We start from the raw sequence: 11,459 nt of genomic DNA, 5'->3' as shown, positions 1-11,459 counted from the left end.
GCAGGTGGATATCCGCTCCACCATGGACCTCCATGGGCTGCAGGGGGCCAGCCTGCCTCACCATGGTCTTCACCACGGGCTGCAGGGGAATCTCTGCTCTGGCACCCAGAGCACCTCCTCCCTCTTCTTCTTCACTGACCTTGGTGTTTGCATAGTCATTTCTCTCACATCTTCTCATTCCTCTCTTCTAGCTGATGTTGCACAGCAAGTTTTTTCCCCTTCTTAAATATGTTATCACAGAGGCGCTACCATTGTTGCTGATGAGCTCAGATTTGGCCAGTGGCAGGTCCGTCTTGGAGCTGGCTGGCATTGGCTCTATCAGACATGAGGGAACCTTCTAGAATCTTCTTACAGAAGCCATCCCTGTAGCCCCCCCTGCTACCAGAACTTTGCCACACAAACTCAATACATTCCACCCCTCACCTCTGTGAATGACATATTTAAGAATTATCATTAAAATCTATATTCATCATACAATCTTCACAAACTTCACTCACATCAACAAAAAAGAATTCCCCACACCAAAATCAAAATAACATCATCACAAGACCAAACAAAAGTAGACAATTTACACGCTATCCACCCCTTTTCCCTTCAACACAATTACAACAACAGAAATTCCCCACGATCATTCCACTTTTCACTCTCTAGCTCTTTTCAGTCCATGTTTTGCCTGTTACCTCTCGCAATTACTATCCTTATCTCGAATACATCATGCCCCAAGTTCGGTGCCAAAAAGGACTGTGGTGGGTTGACCTTGGCTGGATGTCAGGTGCCCGCCAAGCTGCTCTATCACTCTCCTCCTCAGAAGGACAGGGAGGGGACAAAATAAGATGGAAAAAACTCATGGGTCAAGATAAAGACAGTTTAATAAAGCAAAAGCAAAGGCCGTGTGTGGAAGCAATGGAAAACAAAATATTTATTCTCTACTTCCCATCAGCAGGTGATGTCTCGCCACTTCCCAGGAAGTAGAGCTTCAGTACGCATAGCAGTTGCTCCGGAAAACAAATGTCATAATAACGAATGCCCCCCCCCCCCTTAGATTCTCTTAGCTTTTACTGCTGAGCAGGCGTCATATGGTATGGAATATCCCTTTGGTCAGTTTGGGTCAGCTGTCCTGGCTGTGTCCCCTCCCGAGATCTTGCCCACCCCCAGCCTGCTGGTGCGGGGGGAATGTTGGAGAGACAGCCTTGATGCTGTGGGAGCGCTGCTCAGCAGTAGCCAAAACACTGGTGTGTTAGCAACACCTTTCTAGCTATCAGTAGAAAGCACAGCACTATGAGGGCTGCTGTGGGGAAAGTTAACTCCATCTCAGCCAGAGCCAATACAGTTAGGGACAAGATGCAGACTGAGATTTGCACACCTTATTTTCAGCATCTAAATATATGTATGCAGGGGAAGAAATTTCTGGCCTAGGTGCTTAATTTACTTGTCCTGACATGATGTTTATTGACATTTGAGAAACCCCAGGGTACTGAAGACATCCACGTTGGTGGATCTAGGGAACACCTCTACTATTCCTGACCAGCTGGATGTTAAACAGGATGAACCAGAACATCTCGGATATCAATAGCCACATATGTTCAAGTAACTGAATCCTGTCCCAGATGTCTGAACTCACATTAAAGTCCATGGAGACCTTTTCAATGTGTCAGGAGGCAATTTTCCATTAGGAAGGGAAAAAAAAAAAAAAAGTCATGCCAAAAGAAAGATATTCAGCCATCCCTAACAGGCAAGAGTCTAATCACACTGCTGTTCACTCCAGATCATGAGACAGCAGTACTCTGTGTGCTTGCAATAAAAAGATTTGTTAATGGGCAGCACGGACAGTAAAGCAGAACCACAGAGTCCTGACTTTCCCAGCAGCCATGGTTAACTAATCCCTTTTTGTATGGATAGTACTCATGTTCGGCCATTTGTCAAGGGGAAAACAAAAAAGACAAAAAAAAGAGCCTCCCAGGTGTTGGTCATTGGTCCACTTTTTCTCAACTTCTCCCATGATTAGGATGTTCAGGGATTTACTTATTATCTTAACCTTCGGCCAATGATATAATCAAAAGAACAGTCAGTGACCTTCCCAAGGTAAATATAGGCTGTGCAACAGCTCGAAAGAAATAAATGTAATTTTGTGAAAGAATGGGTTATACTTTAAGTTATACTTTTCAATGTAACTTTAATTGCCAAAACTTCCTGGACAAGAGTGACAACAATCTTTAATAGTGATCAGAGTCTGGTAATGAAATAACTATCCACCTGTTTAATTAAATGCAAATGTTCCTTCATCGGTGATTTTTGCTTAGTGCCTGGTCAGGACAAGAGCAGTTTATTAGAGCATATTTAGGAAAATAATACCTCACTACTAGCCTATTCAATGAAAATATAAAGGCGTCTAATAATTGTTTCTGTGGGGCTTTTTAGTTTATTCTTAACGTCCTACTGCTATACGTGATTGTATCGCATGTGACTGTACTAATAATTGTCCTGTTCTTTATTAGGCTTTAGCATTCAATACCCAGGACATCTGTTGTTGCATGATTTTCTGCCATTATTTGGTATTACCATTAGTCCAAAACCCTAACGTAATTACATTTTTCCTAAATCTGTCTTAAATCTATGGAAAATTTTCTTATTGTTTTCCCCATTTTCTATTCAAAATGTATATAAAGAATCAATAAGCCACTTATTTTAACACAGAAACTTCTTCATCATAATGTGACATCATGTTTTCTCTACACTTTTTATGTTCACTGTTATAGTCACCATTAAAAGGGAGAACAGAGGCACAGATATTTGTGATAGCTGCCTGAGTCCACTGTGTAAGGGTTTAGGAGCAAGCTTAGTCAGTATATCGACTTGAGCTTCCACAAGATCTCTTAGAATGCAGAAAAGTCACGTTATCATGGCCAAAAAGCAGAATTCCCCCAAGAACAGCACCATCTTCTGTGTCTATTAGCAATATTGTCCCATTGAGCCTTTCCAACAAAGGTCCCCTTTGGCCTGGTTTTGGCTGGGATAGAGTTAATTTTCTTCCTAGTAGTACGTGCTGTGTTGTGGATTTAGGAGGAGAATAATGTGATAACACACCAATGTTTTAGTTGTTGCTAGGTAGTGCTTACACTAGTCAAGGACTTTTCAGTTTCCCATGCTCTACCGACCAAGAAGGCTGGAGGTGCACGAGAAGCTGGGAGGGGGCACAGCCAGGACAGCTGACCCCAACTGGCCAAAGGGACATTCCATACCATGGGACATCATGCTCAGTACATAAACCGGGGGAAAGCTGGCCGGGGGGCGGTGACCACTGCTTGGGAACTAGCTGGGCATTGGTTGGTGGGTGGTGAGCAATTGCATTGTGCATCACTTATTTTGTATATTCTTTTATCATTATTATTATCACTTTCCCTTCCCTTTCTGTCCTATTAAACTGTCTTTTTCTCAACGAATTTTACTTTTTTTTTCTTCTGATTCTCTCCCCTGTCCCACTGTGGGGGGGCAGGCAGTGAGCGAATGGCTGTGTGGTGTTTAGCTGCCTGTTGGGTTAAACCACATCTCCCTTATATACATTCACTACACCAAAGAATTAGGTGAATCCATGTAAGAGGAGAAAAACTCTGGGAGAGGGAACACCTAAGAACAGGATGCCGCTCTTCAGATTATTGTGTATCAAGTACACATGGGTTTGCTCCTTACTAAGGGCATGACTGACATTCTTGTTCCCCGTGACTCGCACTGTTTTTGCCAGGAACTGTTCCATTAATTTAGAAGAGTAGTATCATGTTTCTACCTTATTCCTATTCCTCTCTTCAGTGAAGACATTTTGTGATTTTACAAGGTTTGTAATATTTGCACAATGAAGTTCATACTGAAGTTCATCTCAAAGGCATGGGAGGTAGTGGCAGCTTTTAATTTGTTTTCTAGAAAAAAAAGGGAAGAAAATTTGCTCTTTTGTCCCATTAGCTTAAAAAAAAAAAAAAAAAAAAAAAAAGAAGAAAGTAGAAGAATTAATTCCATTGTTCTTGCCAGTTTGACCAGGAAATGAATTACTGGTATGGAAAAGAAAATATTACACTTTTATAAACTGTCTGTTTTCTCCCCTCAAATTCTCATTTTTTTCAAAGGCTATTTACTTTGCCCACCCCTGAAGACAACTCTGTTGGCAGTGCACTTCAAGGATAAATTTCCTGTGACTGCTGGAAGTCCATCAAAGTACAGGGGAACAGGACTTGAAGAGACTCCAAGGCATCAACCAATCCACTGTCCAGCCCCAAGGCAGTCTCAGTCGTCACTCCCATGGATGCTTGTCTGATCTTTTTCAAAAACTCTCCAAAGATGGACACTCACATTTTCTTCATTTGATTTATCAAAGGCTTTACCAATTTTACTGCCAGAAAGATATTTCCTGACATCCCATCTGCAATTTTCCTCTGGCAGCTTTAGCCGGTGTCTTTTTGTCATATCTGACATGGGCAAAATTATTCCTGTCTCCTTTCCAAAGGTCTTTGTATAATACAAGATGTATCACGTATTCCCTTCATCTTCTCTTCTGGCAAAACCATTGCTTTCCTTCTGACCTTTTCCCTTAAAATGCAGTTTCCTGGCCTCTCCTCAAACCCTCTGTTTGCCTCTAGATTATTTCCAGCAGATCCAAAGCTTTCTTGAAAAACACTTCAAAAACAGTCCTCATCGTAGACCGGTCAATTTGCTCTGGCAATTTGACTGCTTACCATCATGGACTATTGCTTCACGTAGGAAATAAGTAATACCCTCATTTATACACCCAATAATTTTGCCTTTCTCCAGTACTATAACATCACTGACATAATTTACTCACCTTCTTAGCCACCTTGACGCTCAGATGCTTTCCTGGAGGCCTGCTCTGTAAACAGCAGCTTCATAGATTGTGTTTGTGTGCTCGTTTTTTCCAGACCAGTATTGGTTTTTGCAGCTGTTTCTGTTATACTATATCCTGAAATTATTAATGTAGAAAGTGGATTACTTTCCTTCTCTGATATAAGGCACTGGTGGAGTATGACCAGCAGATAATCACAGGTGATGAATGTAAGGACCATTTTTAGGTCCTGCAAGGTCTTAGTGAGCAACTGATTAAATAAGAACCAAAAGAAAGAGCCATTTTGGACAACAGAGTAAACATATTTCTGTACAGCTGGGAAAAGTAATCGATGTATTTTGTGTTAGAAATGAATGTCCTGTTTGCCTGAGACAACCTTTCACTTAAAAAGGAAATAAAATTTCCTCAACTGAAAAATTTCAAAGCCTTTTATACTGATTCCAAATGACAACTAGCTTTGGAAATGAGTGTTTATTGTATTCATCTATCGATGTCAAGCCCAAATAACAGAAATCAAGAGAAATGAGTAAACAATTCAAGACAGAAGATACCTCATGAACAATACCAGAAATTTGAAAATTATCTTCTGTAGAACTCATAAGATACATGGAGATGCTTCAAAGAACATTTTTATTGACCTTTTTGATTAAAAATTAATTTTTAATTAAAAAATTAAAATTTAAGTTAAAATTTAAAAGTTTAAATTAAACATTTTGGTAATTTTTGTGGTATGATGGATGACCAATGGTGAACATTAGACAATAGTTAATAAATGGACAAATCAATCAAATGATCATTCAAAACTGTTTCAGAGGAGAATGGTGTTCCCACCTCAAAATCCAAAATAAGCCTATTAAAGCCGAACAATGTGCTAAATTTCTTACTTATCATTAAAAGAAAACCTGAAGTTTTGTTGTATGTTTATGTTCAGGGTTTTTTTTATTAAAAAAAAAGTGTTTTCATTTTATATTCAGATTGTTTTTTGTTTGGTTTTGGTTTGGTTTGGGGCTTTTTGGGTTTGTTTTTTTTTTTCTTTCCATTTCGCTTTTTTTCTCGGAAATAGAAAACCACCATCGTCCAAAATTTCTGTTAGCCCTATTAAAAAACATAGAAAACTTTGTCTAGCTCTGGCTGATTGTAGAAATATCTGATATGTAAATTTTATGAAATGTGCTTGTATCAGTGAGGACTATTGTAGACTACCTGGCAGAATAAAAAAGTTCTTGTTACATTACTGTATGTATACTAACAGCCCTACCACTGGATTGCAGCCTCAACTTTTCATAACAAGCAGATGGAAGGGAAACCTTTTTACCTGTAAATAAGGAAATCGATTCAAATATCACTGATTAAACCTTTGACCATACCAAAGAAGAAGGCAATAAGTGTGCATGAGAATCCACTTCAATCTGTAGTTTTTCAGTAACAAGCTGCCATTAAAAAAAGCTAAGCAGCCTATTTCGATCATTCGTACAGATCATGTGCATGAGTTTATGTTTTCCTATTTCTGCATGCAAAACCTTTTGGTTTTTTTCCCCCTTAAGAGAAGTTTTAAATACAGCACTCAAATGACAAGGCGCGTGTCTGAAAACATCACCTGATGTTCCCTAGGTAGCCGCAAGACATGGTTTCAGGTTTGTTTCAGCGGCGCCTGCCCTCTCCTAAAACTGGCCCCGGCTCCTCTACCAGGGGCTGCCTTCTCTGTTACACTGACAGCGTTCACAAGGCATGGTGAGGTGGGCTGGGGAACTGATTCTCCTGGGGGAAAAAAAATGTTTATTTCTAGTCTGGATCAGCTCCCTGCTCCAGTTCCCTGCTGTGCCCACAAATAACTCTGGCAGGGAGTAAGCAGCCCAAAGAAAGTTGAAGGGGGAAAGGAAAGAAGTGCTGAAGCTAGCACTGTGGTCAAGTAACTGTGCCATAGCCTTACTGCCAAGCTAGAAAATTTATCCCAGTGGAAACAAAATCAATCAAGCACACTGGTGCAAACCCCTAGTATACAAGTGCTTAAACAGATTTAACTTAATGTGATCAACAGTTAATGCTCTACATTTTGCGCTACGTTTAAACAGCTTTAATTAAAATCCATCTGCTCATTTCATACATGGTGCGAGCAAAATGATCACCCTTTTACACTGTGTTGCAAAGAAAAATTAATTCCACTGCATAACTATGACTCTGCATATTTTTGATCTTCAGTAGTTAAATGATAATTCAAGGCCCCATTTATAAAACTTTTTGAAGCTCTGGATTGTCTAAAGTTGCCCTGTTTCAAACGTTCCCTTTTTCCTCAGAAACTAAACATTTATCTGTCACGTCTGCACAACAAAATTGCCTATTCTTGGAGCTGTGGTTAAATGACTTATACCCAGCCTTCCTCCCCCCCTCCCCTCCCACACCTTTCCTCTAAATTTCAATAGTTTTAAAGAATTGTCATGGCAATAAGAGCCTCTGGGAGACAACAGTAGAGACTGATATTTCCCTTTATTCCACAGTAGATTTGCCTTCAGTATTACAAACTTCATCATGTCAGCATGTGCCCATGGGTCTGACCTTGGTAGACCACAGAAGAAGTCCTGACTCCATTGTCACTTTTGACCCTGCTGATTGGACTAACAAATTCAAGACAAAATGTTAACTGCAGCCCTTTTCTTGAAGCTGAATTCTAATACATTTTTCTGGGCATGATCTTTGGGAAATATGAAGCTGTAGCAACGTCATCTCAGAAGCCTTGACTATTTAACTCAAATTGTTTATTTTTAACTTTGGAAGCTCCCCGTCTTTTTTATGTCAATAAAATAAGTTGTTACTATTTTAGGTAAATGGTAAGATTGTGAGATATGTGTTTATAGTATTAAGGTTTCCTCCAGCTTTCCATCATCATAAGACAGCTGGATATTATTAATTGCTGTGGAAATATTCTCCATAAATTTTGGACTGTATTGTGCTGGTTAATGTTTCATACCATGGGTAAAATTTAACCCTACCACCACCACCCAGCACCTTGTGCTCTAGGAGTCAGGCAGTGTCCAGCTGTGCATGTTGGTGGAAGAGAGAATTTACTCTCATCTGTTTACACGTAACTGCAGTAGCGTGGTGGTTAAGGTAAAAGGAGATATGAACCTGAGTCTTGCTTAAGGCAAATCAGATGTATATGAGCACTGAGTTCTCATATGAAGAGAGGACAAGGGTAGTCTAAAATTAATTACACCCTTGCCAGGGGAAATCCAACTACTCTGTTCAGTGAGGCCATCTAGCTTTGGTAGTTTTTATTGGTTTTGTGCTTATTCACTGTATCATAAACTCCAGCAACCAAATCAGATTAATTGGGTCCAAACAATGCAGATTTCCATAGACATTTTCAAAACTGGTTTAAATAAAATAAAATAAATAGCCACATTTCAGCCGTATAAGATTAATCTTTGTGTAAATGTCCTTGTAGCTACAATAATGGAGGGGATCTTGCAGAGAGAGAAAAAATGGCAGAAAAAAACCAAGAGTTTTAGATAAGTTTTGGGATGCTGTTCTATATGTAGGGAGAAGAGTGCAGAAACAGGGACGCAGGGCTGGGAGCAGGCAACAAGCTGTTGTGAAATCAGCCAGTATCTTACAAACTACGCAAGTTGGTAGCACAAGCTTAAACCATTCTGCAAAGAGCAGCAAGAGAATCCTTGAGAGAGATGTGAAAATGTCAGACTTTCACCTTTGGAGAGCCCGTGGGGAGAAGCACATTTCCTCCGCTGCATATTCAATCTTTCCTCTGCAGCTCTGCCGTCCCAAAGGCGAGCTGCCACCACTAGAATCAACTTGGCAAAGGAGCTGCATGCACTAGGGAGTGCGTTGATCATGGAAATGATGAGGGGAGAGAAGATGTAGTAATTACTGATCTATCAAATGCTTGCCTCTGCTCAGGAGAAGCGTGGAAGCAGACTTGCAGGGGTGGTGGTATTCACGACTGAAAAACTTGGATAGAACTGGTAGGAAGTGATAACTTTGTCTGTGCCTGTCCTTCAGATGTGCTTTTATGGTGAAACTAAGCAGCTCAAAGTTCTGTAAGTTATTGAGGAAACTTTTTTGTTTAAATGAAAAAATAGTCATTTTTAAGGAAAAAAAAAGACCCATAAGCCCTTTACTTTCTTTTAGACATGCCCTTCTTAACCACAAACAGCTGGAAATTTGCACAGAACAGCGACAGTAGGAAGGAACTCATTTTAATGGAATGTCTGTGCTGCAGATTGGCAGAATAAGGCTGAAAATACAGAAAAGCCAGGTTTTCCAAAACGACCCGTGGTCATCAGAGTTCCTATGTGGTGGACGTCAGCATGAGACCCCTCTAGACCAATGCTCACTCCCCCTGAAAAATGAAAGCCTTTTCAAATGTCTTACATAGGGCTTTCTATGTGGTCTGGTATGTTGAAAAGTGGTAAGCAATGCCTTCTGCGGTTTTTATAGGCGTGACTTCAACAGCACTGAATAAACACATATAATGATTCAGATGTGGTGGCTGAAATGGAAAATTCTAATATGTACACCAAAAGCTTACTCATAGGCAACATATTTTTCTAATACATGGACCAAAAAAGTGCATCCCAATGAAATGTGAGGTGTTACTCATTTGAATCGGGATTATTTATGATTCCTTTTCAAACACTAGTTGAAATGTCTGTAGGGTGCATGATTTGTAGATGATTTGTGGGATAGCCTGAAGACTATTAACCTCAATAGCACTGATACATTACAGAAAACCTGATGGATGCTCAGCCAAAGATTTTTCTTTAATCTGGAATCTCTTTAGGAAGGAAAGGAGAGGGAATGTGTCCGAGTGCTGTAACACAGCCTCTGCTGGCATGAGCTTGTGATGACAGCACCAGTCACTATGGTTTTATAAGATTTTCAAGGAATATAACAATATTAAATATTTGTAAGACAGATAAAACTCCCTGTTGTAGTCTTACTACTGAAAGCACTTTAGGTAGTGTAAATATTCAAGTTGTCTACCTCCTCAAATGGTAATATGAGGTGATCAGCAAAACATTGGTAAGAATTGAATACTGTTGCCAGACATTTTGAAAGCATGTGGCATGGTGAATTAAGACTTTGTAGGTTCAAGTTCTCTTACCACCTTTTCTCATAACTTTACCAGCTGAAAATGTAAATTTAACACTAAGGGCTGAAATTTTTCCATGCTATACTTCTGCAGGGAAATCTTTCAGTTCTCGAGATTCTGTAACTTCTAAAATGAGGTTAGGAAAAATATGAGAATTTGCCGATGATAAATACACTTATAAGTGTTCATTTACAAGGTCTAGAGCTTCATCCTCAGTAACTAGATGGTGAAAATTGGCAGGAACACAGCTCTAATTTTGTTTTAGACAGCCCTGTGAAAGCTTGCCTAATTTAGGCAAGATATAAAGCTTTGGGGAAAAAAGAAATAAATCCTTATGCACACACTGAAAAGAAAGCTTGCCATCTTCAGGTCTCCAAAGACACCTTTTTGCATTGCACATACTCAGTTCCCTCGCAGATCCAACCTACAACCAAACCCTGAAGCTTCATCTCCACAGATGTTTCCAAATGTAGTCGAGCCCTGCATAAGTACAACCTTAGTTCCTCATAGCTGTGGTGACTCTAGGAGCTGGGATGCTTCTTTCCAAGGTCTCAACATTCCCCCCTCCAACCTGTGTAGATAAGCAGTAAGAGGTCATTTGATATACCTGCAGAAAGATGAGCGGGGAAGATGGACAAAAAACAGTGTCAGAGGCGAAAACAGGGTTGTAGGATGGATCATTGTGGGAAGATGGGAGCCGGGATTAAGAGCTGATTTTGAGGAACGGCATGATAAGAGAATAGAAGAGTGGAGAACAATATTTTAAAGGTATTTCATATCTTGTGTCTCTGATTTTGCAATGTTAATATTTGCTTAATGTTGATATGGAATTTGAAGTCCTTCAAGATAGTATAAATTGATAGACAGACTTTCATATATACACAGCATGGCTGGAGTACAACTGACCTTTACGACATCTAGACATCAGACATTTAGCTCTGAGTGAGACTGGGTATTTCCGGAGTGGGATTCATCTGGCCTGTCTTAAAGCTTAGGATGAGATGAATGAGCTGAGTGTACATATTTTTATACTTTGACTAGAGAAGTTGACAAGTTCAGATTTAGACACTGAACTTTCAGAAGTCTGAAGCAAAGTGAGAAGAATCCCTTGTGAATTTTGCCTTCAAATCAATGTCCAACAGGTACCCAGCAGAATTTGTGTTCACATGCCTGTGAGTAGTTTTTGATCCTGCATTTTAAAATATAGTACCATGGTCATTATACTCCATACAAAACCACCCACACACAGATACACAGAAGCCACACAATGAAATGTGTTTTATTAGCATAAATTGACATTAGCTGTTAGGAGAGGGTTTCTCTTATGCCAGCCATGTTGTTTTAATACAGGATTAGCAACATTTAGAGCTGTCCATCCCTCCTAAAATCATTTTGTGTTACAAAGAAAGAAACTGGGGTCTTGCCAGGACGTACAGGATTCCCATAATCTTGGGATCAGTCACTCAATTCACCCAGTCCAGTGTTTGAGCGTGTAGCAAAGTCATA

This window comes from Pygoscelis adeliae, unplaced genomic scaffold (genome assembly GCF_000699105.1).
Source record: "Pygoscelis adeliae isolate BGI_AS28 unplaced genomic scaffold, ASM69910v1 Scaffold88, whole genome shotgun sequence".
Classification (NCBI taxonomy): Eukaryota; Metazoa; Chordata; class Aves; order Sphenisciformes; family Spheniscidae; genus Pygoscelis; species Pygoscelis adeliae.
The sequence above is the reverse complement of the archived record's forward strand: the minus strand, read 5'-3'. Positions refer to the sequence as shown.